Source organism: Helicoverpa armigera, chromosome 5, assembly GCF_030705265.1.
Source record: "Helicoverpa armigera isolate CAAS_96S chromosome 5, ASM3070526v1, whole genome shotgun sequence".
Lineage (NCBI taxonomy): Eukaryota > Metazoa > Arthropoda > Insecta > Lepidoptera > Noctuidae > Helicoverpa > Helicoverpa armigera.
Genome location: NC_087124.1, coordinates 971897 through 993338, shown reverse-complemented (window position 1 = coordinate 993338; position 21442 = coordinate 971897).

The window sequence follows — 21442 nt, the reverse complement described above, 5'->3', positions numbered from 1 at the left end:
AGGTGTATTGAACCCTATTAGATGTTCTTTTATTATTTATCTGTATTTGTGAGAAAATATTTTCAATTCATTGTTTTTTTTTTCTCAGTAACATAGCTTGCTCAAGAACTGTTTATTAAGAAAGGCCGAAGTGTTGGCTGAAAATAAATGGAGAGGTAGCTTAGAACCAGGAGACGGACATAGCTTTTATCGTCCTTTTATTTCCAACCTCTATATAATAGAAGCTAGGATATCATAAATATTAATTTAGGTAGGTTATTGAGAAACCGAATCTTGCACTATGAGTAATTCGGTTTTAAATGTTTTAAAAGTTAAAATGCATTGAGAAACCTGAAGAAAATTAACATATTTATATATTATTCATGTTAAGGCTATTCGAAATAGTCAAACGCAAAAATACATTATTCCCAAAAATAGCGAAAAAAAATATCTTCAAGTAAGAGAGTCCAAAAAACATTTGTTCGTAAGTTAGAGCGTCAAATACTAATTTATTAAGTTTTATCTGAAGCAATTCAACTTCTCAATTAGCGCAGGACGAAGAACAAACCTTATCGAATCAGATTTGACATCGAATAATTGGAGTTTCTCCGACCCTTACAGCGGTTTCAGACGAGCGTGTTATAAATGCGTATTAAAATCTCATTTTTAGGGTTCCGTACCTCAAAAGGAAAAAACGGAACCCTTATAGGATCACTTTGTTGTCCGTCTGTCTGTCTGTCTGTCTGTCTGTCAAGACCCTTTATCTCAAGAACGCGTAGACGTATCAAGCTGAAATTCACATGAAATACTCAGGTCTATTGTCCCTTTAAGCTGTGAAAATATCAAACTTCTAAGCCAAGCCAATCAAAAGATACAGCCGATTATGTCGATATTTTCAACAAATCGACCCATCCGAAGAACAATGTTACATTTGAAATTTACTAGGTTTTCAGGAGAGCCATTCAAAGTTCACCCCATACTTAAATGCTAATAACTTTTTTAATTATTGAAATAAAGTGATGAAAATTCACATATACTTTAATTACTTATTTAGACAACATTTTAATAGAAAAGTATTGTATTTATGCTATTATTTTCTAAAATAAGGGGTATTATAATCACATATTACTTTGTTCCACGTGAAGTCAATGTAACTAAGTTAACATAAAACAGTGTTTTAGGGAATTGGGTGAAGATTTTGTGATATATTTGTATATAGTTCACTTTTCTTTGGAGTTCCAGTAATGTGTGACATTCAAGATGAAACATTTGCAAAATTAAAACGAGAAATAATATCGACTTAATGAGTTTTATTATGAAAAATATAAAAATTATTGTAACAGCTTATTTTAAGTGTAGGTAATAATTGACTGATAGGCATAATTTTACCTATTTAGGTACCTACCTATACTTAATTATAAAAGTAGTTGGCAAGGAAGAAGTAAATCTAATTACGAGTAATAAAGTTAGATAAAACTTTGTACTTTTATATCACAGTTAATTAACATTAATATTGACCAGTGCTAATTAAATGGTAAGTATTGAAAATCAAATTTTTGGTAAGAATATAATATGAAATTCTGAATGAAATTAAATTCTCATATAAAAACTTTATATAAACTAAAAAAAACTTAAAACAAACATAAACAATTTCAATACTTAATTTGAAAATAAAATTTCTAATAAATCAGTCTTTTTACTCCAAATGACAAATTAGAAAACAATAAAAAATTATAAGTATGTCATGAAATCAACAAAAAATCTCTAAAAAACAACATAATATTATAAGTTTAAAAGGAAAATAATCAGAAAAAATATTAAAATGAAAAGGAAAAATAATCAAAAAATTACTGTAATCATCGTGCCTACTAATTTTCATCATCATCACTTGTGCTGGCATCACCGTTGGGCAATGTTTTGAAATAATCATGATATTCAACAGGTATAATATTTGTATTGCATAAACTAAGAAGATCTTTGTACTTATCCCGCGAAATAGGCAAAAGCTGATTGTAGGCCTTTTTTATTTGCATATTTTGATTGCCTCTCGAGTTTCTAGTTGTATTACCTATAGTTATAGCATCATACATTTCAGCGCTTAAATCGTATTTATAGTATAGTTTGTTTGAATCATTGCAATCTACGTGTACTTCTTTAATATTGTTCCAATTAACTTTCTGACCACGACAATTTTTACTCCATACTTTATCAACAACCCGACTTTTAAAATCGTAAAAATGCTCTTGAGTCATATTTTTTACTTCATACGGATAATCATTATTTTTACTCCATCTCACTAATAATTGCCACTCTTGAGGTGTATAGATTATTTTGGCACGCGAGGCATTTTCAATACATGCATGAACGCTATCACCTTCGTTCTGCGTGTGACCTTTCTCCATAAAGCGATGTGTGATGGTCACTTTGTACTTGTTAGAAGCGTAAATGTAGGATGAGTACACGATTCGGTTTCTATTTTGACCGGCGCAGTTGTCAGACCAAAACAGGAACTCGCGAACTCCTTTTTGCACGTTACAATCAATAAAATCAATCAAACAACTGCTTACATCGTTTGCTCCACGCTTAGCTATCGTTTCATCCCACATATAACACGTTCCATGTTTATTGCCCATATCAAAAATTGTAAAATTTAAGCAGCTTAATTTTCTTTTGTAATAAAAAATACTAACTTGTCCGTGAGGACAAGTCAATACCTTTTCAAAATCGAACACCGCACAGACTATCTCACCATTAGAATTTCTGGCCCTCTCTTTATCTGCAGTTTTCATAGCTCTTGCAATCTTTTTTCTATCCTGATGTTTAGCAAAAGTATCTTGTTCCACTTCAGAAGGATTTTTCAAATTTTTAAATATGTGACATTGGTCACATTGATCTTTTTTAGGAACAAAAAATGCCAAGTTAAAGTAGTCATTGACAATATCACGGTATTGCCTTTCTGTCTGTGCTTTGATAAAGATAAAGATAAAGATAAAGATAAAGATAAAGATAAAGATAAAGATAAATTTATTCGCAAATATGGGTACAATACAGGTGACACAGATACATTACAATAGTTCAGCCATATTTTTTGATTGAGTACTGTTCGTTGTTGAACCACTCCTTGTATAAAGTAAACATGCGGGCTATACTTAAGCTACCGTCCAGATATAATTTATTACTTTTCTCTCTGAGATAATGGGATTCCACAGGTTGGAAAGACTTGACGTGGTCGCAAACGCTACGAATCATTTCATCGACAAGTACTATTTTGTGACTCTTGTGACGACCTCGTTGATCCTCTTCCACGACTGCAGTACCATCATACTTTGACCAAGCAGTTTGTAATACTCTGCCACTTACGCCAAGAGTATTTAAAAACATTGTCTTACAGACATCTATTTTAGCGCAAACAGGATCGGACGTTGTTACAGGAAGAAAATATTTATAAGTAAACTTCCTATTGTTTGGCTCATCACTATTAATACAGCGCTTTTTTTTAATTTTTAGTGTAAACTGTATTACGTAAGCCCACTGTTTCTGTTTATCAGCCAATGACCAAAATTTCCTGAAAATCTCTAGGCGTTGATCAGGTGTTATTCATGAATCGCTATTCTTCGAAATACTACTACGTATTACGTTCTTGGCACATTATAACTTCGAAAATAGGCTTCATAAAAAGAAAATAAATACACCATTAGATAGCTCTTATTATTCTAAATTAAATACGATAAACAAAAAAAATTGATACATTTTTACAAGTAACTATGTTCTTCGGATGGGTCGAAATTTTCGACACTCGCAAAGGAATCAAAACCTACAGGATACTTCCCGTAAACTCAGAGTCTTGAAATTTGGCATGAAGCATTGTCATATAATGCAAATATAGGAAAAATTACGAAAATCTCATTTTTTTAGTTACATAATGTAAAAAAAAATATTTTAATAAAATGAAACTTACTACCTTATTTCTCACAAACGAATAAAGGTATCAAATTGAAATTTATACCAAATACCTAGGTCTATTGTCCCTTTAGGCAGTGAAAAAATCAAACTTCTAAGTTAACGCGATCAATAGATACAGTAGTTATACCGACACCTTAGACGAATTTCCGTCACACGCTAGGGAATCAAAACCTACAAGGTACTTCCCGTGAACTCAGAATCTTGAAATTCGGCAAGAAGCACCGTTATATAGTACAGATAAAGGAAAAATTGCGAAAATGATAAATTTGAAGTAACATAAAATATTAAAATATTATCAAATCAAATCAAATATTTTCCTCATTTCAATGGGGAATTTAAACGACCGAGTTTGACGGATTTGAGAAAAAATTTCTTTGTAGTAAAAGAGTATACTCCCCGTTTATTTCCATTGTCATCAGGTCAGGATCTGATGATGGAAATCCTGAGAAATCGAGGGCAACTATCAGAAATTGTAGGCATGCATAGGATTAAAACTTGATTCTCAGATGTATGTCTGGTGATACTATCAAACAGTGAAGCTTACCTGATGATGGAGACGTGAGAAAGTCGAGAGAACTCCTCAACGGTATGTTTTAGTAACATCGTGTTTGGGCTTATATTATTCGTATTGACGAGAACTTTTCACAAAAGTTAAAAATAAAAACATTTTACAAAAAAAAAACAACTTCTAAAAACAACAAGAAAACTGTTTATATGCATCGGTCTAGATCTCGGTGGTTAAATAAATATAGATGCATTCTCTAGACACCGACTTCTAGACCGATGCACCTATCATCTTTTTAATTTCTTTCTTGCTTTTGTTTTCTTGTTGCTTTTTTATATGTTTGAAGTTGGATTTGTTTGTAAAATGCTACAAAATAAAATAAAGCCGACTTTATAAAACAAAGAAAAGGACAGAATTACACTTTTGTCAAGGCTCTAGAAACGTAAAGCCAGCAGCCCCGAATCCTACACTCTAGCAGTCGTTGTTACAATTCGACAGTTACAAGTCGTCAGGCAGTTTCGAAAAAAACCTGAAACTGGGGCTCGTTAGGTGATTAATCCCTCAAAAATAAAAGATCCCATTAGTACTGAATTCTCATCACCTAAAATAAAATAAGCTCCAACACGGTTACGTTATAAATTGTAAAGAAGTTCCCATAACTATATCTGATCTTTGCTATCGATCCCACAATGGCGGTCAAACTTATCTATGTGGAAAGTCTTCGCCAATACGAATAAAATAAGCCCAAACACGTGGTAGTTGCAACATACCGTTCAGGAGTTCCCTCGACTCTCTGTAGTCTCCATTATCAAATCAGCTAAAAACCTTCACCGTTTACCAGTACCCTCAAAAATACACTCACATGTCTGGTTTTGACTCGATGCGTGCCTACAATAATCAAGAGTTGCCCTCGATTTCTCAGGGTTTCCAGATCCTCATCAGATCCTGGTCATCCGAATTGACATCCTCCTTCTTTATGAAAAGTCTTTAACAATAAAAACTAGCATTGCAACCTGTACAATCCTCTGAAACTGCTTGTCTTTTATATTTTTCAAACGATCCTGGACATTCGTCTCCATGGAATTTTGATAAAATATTTATATTCAAAGAAACGTCATACCATTCTCCACGATTTAAAACTACTTTGATTCATGTCCGCCAGTTTTTAAAAAATGGGTCAGATATGCCCAATGACCTTAATTAGCTATTTCTGAATGATGACTACAAAATGTTGTATATAAATAACTTTAATAAAATAACTTTTACAAGGTACTGGCCTACTATTTTAGTTATATTATAAAATAAAAAATATTAACTATTTTGGTCTCACAAAATAATCATAACTATGATTGTTCTAGACTGAACGGTTGGCGCGAGACTCACTTTTTATCTATACAGGATTTGTACGGAACCCTCGGTGCGCGAGTCCGACTCGCACTTGGCCGGTTTATTCTCATTGAAACTTCTTTGCTGCGCTAACAAGTTAGTACAATCAACTTCAGGTCAGTGGTAATAGTTTTATAGTAAAATCGTACTTATTACTATTGAGTTAAGGTGCTTGACAGTTACCACTGATGTGCAGTTTACTGTACAAGCGAGAGCTTCAAACTATGGATTCAAGAAAACTAAACTAAACTAAAGTAAGTAATTAAGCCAGAATGGAGGTAAACGCTTATAAAAGAACGCTCGTCTGAACTCACTCACTGGACAAAATGTCGGAGTTATTGATAGACGTGTTTTATTACTTTCGAGGTTACGGTTTCATTTCCGAAAAATAACTTTGCTAAAAAGGGCTCGTAGCTAAGTTACAGCCGCATGGGTCGATCGATCACGGTTAAAATCGATTCTCGGATGGGTGACCGTAGCCTTCGTAAAGATTACATAATTTGTGAAATTTAGTAGACGTGCTGAAAATCCTTCCTATGTAACACAACAAATTACTTGCGAATGAACATGGTAGGAACGGGAGAAAGCTAGTATTTTGTAATGTCGAAACTCGATGCGATCATATCAGATATATGTAGGTATGCACAGCAAATTCTACTTCTCGGTTTCATTTAGAAATAACAGAAGTCCCTATAAAGTGTTATTGTAATGAATACAAATTCTTTAGTTAACAACAACCCGAAATAGCTATCAAGTGAAATACCTGTACATCCAGCCGATTAATTTACTTTAGCAACCAGTTTATTAAAAACCCTTATTAAGCTTGGCGACAAATTTCATACGGGTCAAGTTACACTGGTTTTTACTACAAAATGAAGTTTTGTAACGAACAAAAGGAATAGAGATGACATATAGCGATTTATGCGGGTTCGTTTTACCGGGGTCCTTTGTGATACTGTCATTGCGGTATTCAATGAAAAACTGCCAAGGATGCGGGAGGAACTTAATTTTTTTCACTCCGCATGAATGGTCTAGCGACTGTTTTGAGTTGGTAGACCCAAAGACTGGCCTATTTTATGGAAATGTTTTCGTCAAAAAACATGTAAGTTATTTTAGGACTTCAGACGAGTTTTCTTTTTTTATTCTTTCAATATTACAGAATTGTGTAATTTCATGATTGGTCCTAGTATCATGGATAAAAAAATTGATGCAAAGCGCTATTAACTGAATATGTAAGTATTTTATATTTCTAAGAAGCAAATATTAAAGTTTTATTAGCGTACCTAATTTCAAAACATCGAATAACATAAATTAAAATAATTTGTGAAGATCACAAAACATACCGACCAAGAACTTTAAACCTAAAATGTTTCTGGTAGGTACGCTATATTATCAAAATGAAAATATAATAAAAATCGCTTGAAATGTATGATACTCGTCACAAAAAAGAAAAAAAAACAACGCGCGACCTATTAAATAAAAATTATTCTAGAATGTCAATCTAAAAGCATTTTACGCTTGATTCGATGTAAAATACAAAATGTTAAATAAAAATAAAAGATATTAGGTAATCCGATACTAAAATAGAGAAGGTACAATTTTATCTTTAAAAAAAGCGATAAAATCCTGCTTTAAAGTCCACACTCCAAATTGGTGTGATTTTAAACTAGCCAATTTCCCGCGGTTTTTACCGGCACCCGTGGAAACTAATGCCCGTACCGTTTTTTTTTTATGTTTTACTAGGATAGTTTCTTTTTTTTTTTTGTGTTGTATATATCGATGTTAATAAGTATGTGAATAAAAACTACTTGACAGGTAAAAAATAAAAGTTGATAAATATTGATTGATAAGTGATGATACATAAATATATTTATTTTTATTTTCTTGCACTTATGCTCAAACTGTGTTGCACCTACCACTTCTGTTTCACCACCACCCTAAGGTAGACTGGCAGAGAACGCCTAAGGCGTTAAGTCCGCCGTTGTACAATGTGCATAAAGTATTTTAAATAAATAAAATAAAAAGTGAACGTAAAATAAAAATTCATAGTAAATACTTGTTTTCGGTGCACTCCTTCTTTGATGTTCTTTTGCTGTAAATAGAATTGCAAGTACAATGCAAAACCTAACCTAACATGCTCTTCATTGAATAATGCTGTAAATACTGAACAGGCAACTCGGGCCACATTTTAACAACCTTTCACATCCGGCTTTGTTCGTGTAACAAAGAGATTTTAATCCATTACATGCTTCATGTTATCATCTGGACGAGTGCACGTTCAATGAGAGAAAAAACTGTGTGGCTATGAATTGAACGATTTAGTTTAAATTTTGAAGTCCGTAAAAACGTTGTTAAAACTAATATTTTGGCTAGTACGTTGTTAAATTGTGAATTTTTGACTTTCACAATATTTCTTCGTCATATAATAAATTTAGTTTACTTTAAATATATCGTTGTTTTTGGATTACGCTAATTCAGTGGCCCCAACTTTAGAGAACAGTGCATTATTGAATTAATTTTATTTACTTCGACGGACTAACGACGAACAATATTTGTTTATTTGTACCTTTAATTTTAGTAAAAACTCGCGCGTGAGTCAATTACCAAGGCGTTTGAGACATCTGTCAAAGTTTTGGTCCTGATTGATTGGTGATTAAGTTTAAAAAAAATGGGCGGTTTTCAAGAAGGTTTAGCAGTTTCGGCACCTTTAAAGAAAAACAAGAAAAATCCTCTTTATGCTATTAGTATTGATAGATTATTATTAAAAATACGACACTGTAAACCGAGGAAAACCGCGCGTCATACACATGTGTTCCTGCTATCAGTTACGAATGGTACACATAAGAGTGATCGATGAAATTGGGAAATATTTCATTTTCATACACCGCGCTGTTTTCGTTACGTCACCAGTTCAATTTGTACATTTTTAGAGTACCGTGGGACAAAAGCAGAAACCAAAATCTATTTTATTTTAGATTTTTAATAAGCCTGTGGGTATAACATAATGGTTAAAAGCTCCCATACAACTGAAGTACCTACCTACCTTATGGTTATCGATAAGTAGACTTGGAGTGCTTAGTATTAAAATCAGGTTAAGTAGTGTGACGCGTCATATCGGGTTAGATATTGTATTAACGGGGCCTTTCTGTCCTTGCCCTCCTTTTACATACTTTAGCGGTTGCATATTCAAAGCAAAGTGTAAAATTAATACATAAAATTTTATACATTACCTAGTCATTGTATATAATACCAGATAGTACAGATTGCCGGTAATATGCATACAAACCATTTCGCACAGTATCGCAATATTAATTTCCGAGTTACCTGCGGAACCCAAAATAAAACAAGCGTTTGTAAATTTTTGCCAATTTAACGTTTTGTTTGTGTCCAGCCCATATTTGTACAACCGGTTTTACTCACATATACCAAGGAAATTAAGTTTGCCAAAACAATATTTCAAAGGTCTCAACGTTTTGGCATAGGTAATTGAAAATAATAGAGTACTTCTTTTCTGCAATATATGTTGGGTAATGTAATGTAAACACATGCTGAAAACCAGCATGTGTTTACGTTAAATATTTAAACTTTTCTTAATAAAAATAGTTTACCTTTCTGTAGATAGCTATGGGTACATTTATATCAAACTCGTTCAAAGAACTAAACGAAGAGTAATTTTTCGCAGGATTAAGCATTTGATTACTTCCCTAACAAATTATTTTGAATTTTGAATTATTTTGAATAAAATAATGTTAATAACAGTATCAGTCTTAATAATCTTTGTGTTTCGAGTGGCTTAAAAAAGAAAAAAAAAGTTGTGGTGGCCTAGTGGGCAAAGAACCATCCTCGATTCCAGGTCAGGCAAATACCAATCCAACTCTTCTAAGTGTGTTTGCACTTTCTAAGTATATCTTAGACACCAATGACTCTGCTTCGGATGGAACGTTAAATTGTACGTCCCGGCTGTCATTGAACATCCTTGGCAGTCTTAACGGGTAGTCAAAAGCCAATAAGTCTGACACCAGTCTAATCAAGGGGTATTGTAATGCCCGGGTAACTGGGTTGAAGAGGTCAGATAGTCGCTTCTTGTACAGCATTGGTACCCAGCTACATCCAGTTAGACTGGAAGCCGACCTCAACATATTTGAGAAAAAGGCTAGGAGGATGATGATGAGGATGTCTTTTCTCAGACTTCAAATAAAGAAAATGTGGTCAAATTCATACGGCAAACCATTTTAAAACATAAACAGTGTTCATGCAGTTTACAAATCCGCTCAACCTGCAAAAATATAAAACGCCCAGAGATAAGTTGTAACTTTAAAATTGCAGTTTAAACCCACCTTCTTATTTCATCCGGTGTTTGCTTTGTTCTTAGACCTTATTTTGTTAGGCATAAAGCTGCTTATGGCTTGTCCTGAGGTTATTAATACTACATTTGCAGAGTGTATTGTTACGGCGACTATTTACTCTGTACCCGAGATTGCTGCTCTTTTTGCGGTTGTTTGTGATGAAAACGACAATTTTACGATATAAAAACGTTACAGCATGTCCATTTTATTTATAAGCAATATTTTTAATAACCAGGAGAAATCGAATATTTCATCTGAAATGAATTAGGCGTTTACAAGCTTTTTTTTTTGTTGTTAATTTTTTACTCAAAAAGTTGGTATTTGTGCCCTAGTGTGGATGACTTTTAAATTACTAATTAATCAATTGATTGATATTTTTTATTAAAATTAATTGATTTGTCAGTTTTTAATCCAGTGTTTATTACATATCGTTTAAATCAGCCTCTATAAATATCAATTTCTTACGATTGATCGAACCTGTATTATTCTTATTTACATAGACTGAGCTTTTAACGAATTTAGGAAACAGACATTATAAAATTTCCTTTAAATACCAATAGCCATACCAGTGTTATTTTTGTAAAAGTTATCGTACAATAACAGTTCCACAGAATAGCAACGCTTTGTTTGGGGACAAAATTTATTTTTGTATTTGCCCCGCTCAGCAAACAATGTTCTCGGTCTCTAAGTAATGTGAAAGAGCAAAAAAGCCAACGCATTACCCATCTCCCTTCTTCGTTATGGTTATACGAAAACTCAAATGAATTGTGAATTTTTCAAAGAAATTATTAAACTTTGAATTTTGCGATGTAGTATAGCATAGCTGGAAAGAGAGAGAGTGTCATTGAACACGTGACAGTAGTTATGGGTAGTAAAAATCCAGTAAGTCCGACAACCAGTCTTACCAAGGGGTATTTGGTTGCTCACACAATTAATTGGGCTGTGGAGGTCAGATACGCAGTCGCTCCTTGTAAAACACTGGACGCCGACCCCAACATAGTAAGGGAAAGGCTCGAGAGAATATTTTCTTCATTTGCATTAAGTATCTTAGAAGTCGATATAGTTATCGGCACGAATCTTTAGCTCTGACCTACATCTACGCAGAAGTGATTTATTAGCAAAGAACCAATCCCGAGTGACGGCGATGACGCGATGCACTGCGGGCCAATCACCGCTTTAGCCCACCCCCGCGCCTCACTTCATACAACAAAAAGGACCCAATAAATTACTACTAATAGAGCTCAATATTCGTGCCGATAACTATACATTTGTGTCATTGTGTATCTAGTTTAGTTTATTTATGCAACCTTATAAAGATACTTAACAGGCCCAAATAAGGATCTCAAAGGCCCTCCTTTGAGCCGTGTAAGACATGACAAATGGATTAAGCCAGCTGGATAGTCTCGATGCATCCCGGTACACTGGTTTCCTTTAGATTAAGTTATGGGTGAGCGACCATAGAATTAGAAATGGGATGGGATTTCACTATATTTCACATGCTAAGGAAGTTCAGGAGTTGGCGCTAGATAGGCGTAAATGGAAGGAGCTGCACCGACAAGAGCTGGGCTCTTACATTGATGATGATGATGATGGTATAGTAGTCTCAGTAGATATTGGGTAGCACGTATATGTGTAGTGCTAGGTACATTTATGCATTAGTGATGCTTTCAGTTTTTCTTTATAATTCTATGTTAAATCTATACATATAATAAAATGATAGGAAAGTCAAAACTGTACATTGAATATTTTTTTAAAAGAATACTTGGGGGGTGATCTATTATCGATTCTGAACCCAAATATATAGTTTTTAGAATTTTTGTCTGTTTGTCTGTTTGTCTGTATGTTTGGTCACACTGAACTCGAAAAGTACTGCATAGATTTAAATCAAATTTTGCATGAATATTACCTGGGAGCCGGTTCAACATATAGGATATATATTATCACGCTATCACCTACGGGGGATGAGCAATGAACGATAATTTCTGTTAACGTTTCTGCAACAGCGGGTGCAATAATGACACATATTTGAATGTTGAACTTTGTAAGTTTATCGGCCTATTATCAATCTTTACATAGAAAATAACGCTTTTATAAGTAACTTGAGCAAAAAACTGAATTTAAAGAAATGATATCCTAAAATTATAGATGAAGAAAATCATGCAGAAACAGATGTGCCATAAAACTGGTAGTAGGTAAAATATCAATGGAAACAGACTTCACTTTGTCATGGTATGTTCTTACTTTCAAGAAAAAATTATATGACAACGTGTGTATTTCGCTACTATAAAAACACTACAAGAAATATCAGCGCATCATCAGGGACATTTTTTTAATTATTTCACCATTAGAAAGCTACATTATCTGCGAGTAACATAGGGTATATTTTATCCCGGTGCGGGCAGTAGTTCCCATGGGAAGCGGCACCCACGTCCCGAAGAAATTATGAACTTCCCCACATTCTTAAAAAGTCTACATATGTTGTTCTGACATAATATAAGCTATACCTCTCATAAACATGAATATCCATTCATTTCATCCAATAACAAACATGCATCACGCTGAAAGTGCATTGCGAGTCTAAGATTTTATTATTATAAAAAAAAAACATTGTAATTAATATTCAAACATCCTTAAAAATAAGTTCCTGGTTTTAATATATTACATTATTTTGAATTCACTTACATATAAATAGAAGGTCCTTATTAATATACTTTTTGAGTAATGAAGAATGTAGGCAAAATACGACCGAAAACATTGTGTCACTTCTAAAATTGACATCAATGGGAATAACTACCTGTCACAATACGTCAACAAGATGTCAACAGAAGACAAGAGTTCGTTCGTTCTGAAACGTACAAATTACGCGTCGCAGGCCAGAGACATACTTGCTTTCAACTTCTGATCACAAATCATCGAGCTAAGAACTATATCACAAATACACCGTTTACAATTACGAACAGTCACAGTCAGACCCACGAACTGAGTCTAAAAAAAACACCTTTTATATAGCTACGTTTATATCATTTATATTATTCAGTTACAAAGACAGAATTACTATCAAACGTGTTTTTGCTAAATGTTCTATTAGTTTTTGCAAACATACATTCCCAACTCTGATCTCATGGAGGTGGCGCCCACCACGAAAGCCGGATGTCGAGAGACGACTCCCGGCCACCGTAGGCGTGAGCGATTAGTTTTGAGTGGGTCATCGACCTTCCGGCTTCTGGGAGACCCGTTATTTCACGCGCCCCTCAAGGAGATTCAGCAAACCCCTGTGAGGCCCACTAGGGCCAAAGCCTGACACTCCCTCACGCTGCTCAAACTGATGGCTGAGAATTACGTAACTTTCCAGGATGCCATGCAACGTGTTGCAAATGCCCAGGCCTTTGGGAGCTTGGTAATCCTTTTCTCCACCTTAACTTGAGTTTTGTGGTACATGAACAAATTAGAATAGTAATGAATTAGATCATCTTCATCACGTATTTACCAACTCTTAATGTTCATCATGCACACCCGCTTCTCTAACTTTATTGAAAGATCACTAAAATTGTTTCAGTTAGTTTAACTACGCTACTATAGCCCGTTGTCAAACCTTTTAATATCAATTCTGTAGAAGTGTGAATATCGAATGTGTAATACATCGAATTTCCGTTTGTGCATTGCATAAAAACCAACGTTATGATTTTCGAGAAGTCAAAAGAGTCGGCCGGCTAAGAATTATATTCATCGTTGGTTAATTGAATACATTTTCAGAAACCACAATAACAGTAGGAACCAAAGCGAATGATCGCTTCATAGAGCTCTGATTTGCTCGAGGCGATCAAGTCAGTTCTGGTCTGTTCGCTCATCAGATCTTTGAAAGCGGTTCGATGATAATATACTGTTGTCCTGTTTACCTACGTGTGACACATAATATGGTATTTAAACGTCCACCGCAAGAGAGCGAACGTTTGTACTATTTATAAAGAAGAAATTTTACCGTTGTGCATTAGTGACGCACAGTATACACAGCACTTATGTTTCTTCTGATCTGCTGGCTCCACCAAGAAATGACAAATTGCGAGCGTACATTTTGAAAATCTTGGAAGAACTGCAGGCTTCAAGCCAACACACGAATTGGACTTACTCTCTCGGACGTATACTTTACCTGATCGTGAACTAATGCAAACATTTCGGTGGAATTCCAACATAACATAGTGAGTGAGTGCACAGAAAATCCCCGAAATACAAGTAAGTAGTGAAACTATGCGCTTGCCTGATGACTCAGTCATCATCCACCCAGCTATTCCTCAATTGTGTGGGTGTTGGCTTCCAGTCAAACCGAATCTTTTTGAGTACCAATGTTTACTTGGAGTGCCTATCTGATCTCTTCAACCCAGTGAACTAGACACCGCGTTATCCATGGTAAGTAAAACTGTTTGACAGACTTTCTGGCTCCTGATTTGTCGCAGCTGCTGCAGAAAATGTACAAATGACAACTTTGTCAGACCTTTGTTTTACGTGAGAATTTCGTAATAATTTTCCAAATCGGTTACTAGATCCAGAGATTTCCTCAACGTCACAAACTTTACTTCTTTTGTTAAGATAAATAGTCACACATCGTCGACACCACCTTGATTGATCAACCCTGGCTGCTGCTAAGTGGTAATCCTAATTATATTGTTATGTAAAAGAATACACCTACGCTACGGCATAAGTAGTATTTTGACAATTCCAAATTGCCCACGCAGACGAAGTCGCGGGCAACAGCTAGTGTTAAATACTAATGAAATATTCAGGGGAACATTTTTACATAGGTGGACCTACAAAGCGTTTCTACGGCACGCAGATGAACTCGCTGGCAGAAGCTGAAGTAGTTCGTAAAAAAAAACAACAAAAATATTTGTATTGTTTAACATTAGTATAGATAACATTTAGCATATACAGGGTTACTGGTAAGTAGACCGCATCCTTTCAGGAGGTGATAGTATAGGTCAATACGGACAAATTTGACCCTGGGATACACTGGGCAAAAGTTGACCCGTTTCAAGATAATCGAATTTCAAGATCAGTCTTCTAGGTACACGTATAAATTTTCATTATTAGTCAAAAGTCTCGTTTTTGTGGATTTTTGTGTGTTTTTGGATAGAAGATGAATCACTTCATAATAACAAACCATAAAATTGTACAAATCACAGAGAAAATTATAGCGAACAGTAATTACTTTTTTAGTAGTTATTTTCTCAAAAATATTACTCTTCATTTTTTTGTGCAGAATACTTAAAAAACATCTACATCTATCTAGCTATCCAATAAGGCACAAAACAACCAAAAATCCGCAAAAACGTGACTTTTAACTAATAATAAAAATGTATTCGTGTACCTAGACGACTTGTAAAGAAAAGATCTTGAAATTCGATTATCTTGAAATGGGTCAACTTTTGCCCAGTGTATCCCAGGGTCAAATTTGTCCGTATTGACCTATACTATCACCTCCTGAAAGGATGCGGTCTACTTACCAGTAACCCTGTATAGAAAAAGATGATTACATAGATTGTGCTGAAAACTTTTGAAACATGGATTCTTCAAATTCATTTATCTTTTAAACAAATTTTTCGGCTTCCAGTCATTATTTCACTAATACCAGTACTCGAAGTAACAAACTAAGGGTCCACCCTTTGTCCAATGACCCTGTAAAACAAGTTAACGAGATGATCCGGGATTATCGTCACTCAGCCTCCTAATAGGGATCGCTTAGCCCTCACTTGATTAGACCTTTGCCTCATTAAATTGTTTTACATTATAACGAAAATTAAATTTTAATTTAGAACTGGCTTTTTACTTATTTATCACAAACACAGATATCATTACAGGTACATAATGTTCCAATGCATGTAGCATATTATTACTCTTCAATCATCTTTCACTATAACATAGGTACATACAAAGTAAGTAGTTCTTGTAAACTCATTCAAATATTTTGAAATTATTGTAACCTCGATGGTGCAATGGTTACCATGCCGGACTGCCGAACCTGAGCTCCCAGGTTCAATTCCCGCTTCGGTCGACATTTGTGTGATGAGCATGCTTGTTGCCCGTGGTCTAGGTGGTACAATATGTATTTATAAATATGCATATACATATGTAGCTATGTGTAGTCTGTAGTGAAAAGGTGTCCCGGTATTTAATGGGCCTTGATATGACTTTGATAAAATAATTTCAGAACAAGGGCATTTACAAACCTATCCTAGATAATTTCGTACCCGTAGTAAAAAAAAGTGAGAACACTGTAACGGTTTTTGGAGACTAGCCAGTTAAGAAAAATGTTAGTTCAATGATACTGTCCGAATAACAGTGTTACGGTGATTTATTAGACATAGTAAATGAAAACTTATGTACAGTCACGCTGATGTACTGTTACGAAAGAGAAAAAATACTCGTCATCACACGCAAGCGTTTTGTGAGGAAATTGTATTATTTATTTGTAAACTTTTTTGCTTTGCGTATTTTGCCAGGAGTTACCCTTCCTTCCAATAGCTTGGAGGTTTTGAGCAACTGGCGTTTGTGTTTCATGATCATTTGACACACTTAGGGCTTTCATTTGCACATCTTTGACTGTCGTCACTGGTAGTCAGAATCCAGAAAGTCTGACAACCATTCTCACCGAGTGGTAACGGTAAGACAGGTAGTCAGACATAAACGAAGCGCATATTTCGTTATGCTGTATTTTGACGTGACAACGTCTTATAAATCGATGGAGCCGGCTGCACGCACGAAAACACATGACTCATGCGGCGTTGCCTCGCTCTGGGGCGTTCCGTTTAAGGCTTGAAGTGCAAGCGAGAGTACGCAACGAGTGACAAAGAGGCATAATCGGCAGCTGCTGACGTTGTCACGTTCATCTATCGTCAGTAAACTGAATTTACAGACAACCGTTTTTTTTTAATCATATCAATCCATTCAGCGGTTTTTGAAGGTGAAGAGTTAAAACCATTATAAACAGTAAGTAAGATCGATAATTCCTTTGATAAACCAATTAGGCACGTCTACTATTAACCTACTTCCCCTAGTGGGGGGAATTAAACTGCTCAATTAATTCCCGGTACACCATAGACTTGTACAAACGGGTTGTGGTAGCCTGCACTTTTGCAGCACTTTTTTCCTAGATCGCCTTTAGGGACATCCTGATAGCACTAACGAATTGTCTGCCCTCCAACGTTATACATTTTTAGGGTTCAGTACCCAAAGGGTAAAACGGACCCTTTGGTTTTCGCTCCTCTGTGCGACCGTCCTTCCGTCTGTTTGTCACCAGGCTGTATCTCATGAACCGTGATAGTTAGAGAGTTGAAATTTTCACAGATGATGTATTTCTGTTGATGCTATAACAACAAATACTGAAAACTAGAATATAATAAATATTTTGGGGGCTCTCATAGAACAAACTTGATTTTTTTGCTCATTTTTGCTCAATGATAGTATGGAAATCATCGTTCGCGAGTCCGACTCGCACTTGGCCGTTTTATGTGGTATACAGTGTAAGCTGACGTTCGCGTTGTTCAAAAATCCATCTGGCTTGACAAACATTATGTATTGTGTTTCTAAAAAAGTCTTTGAGTTTATTTTTGTACGTAATAGGCAAATACATAAAATCTGTAAGTCTGTTACAATTATTTTAATGAATATAATTGAAACTAGTTTTGTTTGCGAGTGCTCTACAATTGACATGAATTTGTCGAGGCCTAACAAAATTGGTAATAATTGGTTTTGTTTAAAAAGTTACAGATTAATTACTTTTTGTAGTACGGTTTTAGTAATAGTTATTTAGGAGTTAGGCTTAGTTATTTAGGAATACTTGTGCTATATCTAACTCGAGTATTTTTCCAGTCGTAGTAGAAGTTCTGCCGGGATGATTAAATTACAGAAGTAGAGTTTAATGGAAATGCATTTTTTTTTTAAATACCAACCAAAAGTGTATAAAAATAAAAAAAGAATCAATTTTATCATTAAAAAATCTAACACAAAAAGTGACACCTACAAATTGAACTGTATTCATAAAATACACGTTTTTTAACAATTACAAATGGCGTGAAAGATGGACGATATGAAAAATGAACAGCTTAATGGAAAAAACAAGGGAACATAATATAACAATATGAATAAATAAAACGGCTATGCGGGTTCTATGTGGATTACCTGAGTTCCGTAGTATAATTGTAAATATGTACATTTTTTATATATTTCCCTGTTTCCTGTCTATCATTTTATACCTACAGAATAACCTGATCTGATGACATTTACCATATAGGTGAATTCGTAATTGATACTCATAAAAGATCTTATGAAGAAGAGAAGATTTCTTATGAAATAATCATTTTTCAATTCAGTCTAGGAGTTGCAATTGGCAGACAAATTGAGAACCTTCTTCTTTTTGGAATTCTATGAAATAAAGTATTATTTTTCATCGGTACTAAATTATATTTTAACGAAGCCAAAAAATTCGATACAGTTAGATTTTACACTTATGGCTAATATTTAAACCGATTGAGATGAGTATGGGAATAAGGATTGACATTAGTGACTGACGCATTAATGTCAGGATTCAGGTTTCTTCTATTGAGTTAATAATAATCTGTGTAATAGCCTTAGATCCCCTTAGTATGACCATACCATTTGGTTAATGTAACGAAGGCCGAACAACCCTTCCTTAACATGGTTTCCGAGAGGATTTCCACACGATAAAAAAGGGCAAATAATATAATACGTTCCATTTAAACTTTTTGTCTACTGTACCCAAAATGCGTAAAGTAAAATGTTGAATTATTCAGGCGACCCGGGTGACATCCAAGAGATTGCGTGTTAGTTAAAAATGTAAGGCACTACTTATTATCATTGCGACATCTAACCTTATGGTGTAAGCTGAATGGTAAGCCGTGTTCGAAGAATGTTAACACTGTTTTATATTCATGGTATTAAATAGTTATACATATTTTAACATTTCGGTATTGATTTTGAAAATTGTGTCTAAAAGAGATTTATATTTAATCTAATATCTTACTATTTTTGGCCCATAATATCCCACTATCCCACTGCTGGGCAAAGGCATACATCTTGCTTCCACACTTCTCGATCTTTCTACCGGGTCCACCAGTCTCGACGATAGGCGTCTAGATCGTCATATTTAATCTGCCTAGTTATAAATCCCCCTAGATGGAACACATAGTACCCGCAAACTAAACAGTCGGCCGATAGTTAACAAAATACAAAGTAGGCAAATCTAAAGAAAATCTTGATTCCAATTAAAGTTTATCATTCATCTTCATACTGATTTACGAACCCTAACAAATTATCGGCTTACAAAAGTTTGCAGTGTGCTCTTAATTCGATATTAATGTAATGTCCGCACGAAAGAGGACGTCCATAACGTCTGAAGCATATCCCATATATATAACACATTACTAAAAGGCCCAAATATTTCAATGTCCTTCCTCTATCTATAAATCTATCCTGTATAAGACAGATAGATGTTAACAAAATCCGTTGTGGAATTACAGAATAGTTGTAATGTCTCTCTGAAACCCTGAAACCATTCATTGGGCTGCTAAAGGATCTATCCTGAAAAAGATTGATGGCTCATCGACATTGGTAAAGTTACGGTCGCGACAGCCAATTGTCTTCTAAATTAAAGATTTCTGATTTCTATGTAGATGATTTTGTGTCTGGTTAGTGAAGCTTAATAAGATCATTGGATTTTGTTTGTTTTTTTTTTTTTTATTGGAACCAGTTACAGATTTCAGATTTGGCATATTTATAAGACAGTTTCACTTTCTGTACCCAGATCAAAAGTAGCCCCTCTCATTTCTCAGAGATTATCTGTGCATCGAATTTCATATAAATTGCTTCAGTCGTTTACAGCCAGACATAGTTACTTTTAAAATACTTTTCGCCAAAATGAGGTAAGTTTTCTGTTTACTAATCAAACTCTATAAATTAATTCAGTTTTTGTTTAAAAAAATAAACTTTGAGTAATAATATTAATTACCTAACAGCGCATGGAGCTCGGGTTCATCAAATTAAATTAAAAAATATTTTGTTTAAATAAACCCGATGTGTATTACCAATCTAAATAAAAAACATGATTTGACCAGGCTAAAAAAAATGAGAATTTGTTATATTTTATTTATTTCTCTCTTTTATCAGAGGCCACTGGTTACTCGAGCCCTTTCACGCTTCTTTACACAGTTACATAAACGACTGTAAACAAAGCTTTTGTTTTACAGACAGATGGACAAACAAAAGAATTGAAATTTTATTCAATTACTTGTCTCTTTTTATGCCTTCACAGCTCTGTTTTATCAACAGTTGTCAAAGCAAGCCTGACCTGGAATCGAACCCACACTCATAGTTGAGAGGTTGGTTCTTTACCTACTAGGCCAAAAATACTCCTAGTTCCTAGCTAGTCCATATCACCTTATACATAGATTGAAGAGCAATTTCAAACTTTACAATTCAGGTTTTTCTCATGATGAACTTAGTTTGGCGTTTCATCATCATCATCATCATTTTCCATAGGACATTTACGGCTAAACATAGGCCTCTATTAATTTCCAAAAGAATTGGTCAGAGGCGGCCTAGAGCCTACTCGCGACCTTCAACTACTTTATTTTGTCAAATTTCTTCAGTAGATTTTCAACCTTATGACAATGGTGGAAGGTTAATGTTCGAATGGTAAAATTAGACAGCTACGGGTAGGTAAACCTGCTGGCATCTGTACAATGTTAAAACGTTTCTCCTGCAGTATGTAAGGCCATACAGATAAAAAAAGCTATAGCATAACAAAAAAAAAACCCAAAAAAGTTGCGCAATTAAAATGTTGAAACGGGATAATTTTAAATAAATCCCTGCGATGGCTTCATTTAACTTTTCACATGCGGCTATTAAAACTCACACGAACTTTCCAGACGAGTTGTAATTACAAAAACTGTGCAATGTGGTCAACACCGGCCACTATTTTGTGCTAACGTCCTACATTTTTGTGAAATATATTGTTAAGGGGCCTTGTTTTTACTTTTATAGCTTTTCTAAATGCTTCTAGAAGATTTAATTCTTCTTCAATATGTAAAAGTTAAATAAAAGCCCCTTCTTACACTTGATTAAGCTATCTGTTGTCTAGTCCTTAAATAAGCGGAAGAATGTCTTTGTTTAGTTAGAAACTACTGGTCCAATTTGAAAAACGCTTTCATTAGAAGGCTCACTTTTTGAGAATGAACACTTTTTAATCCTTGTA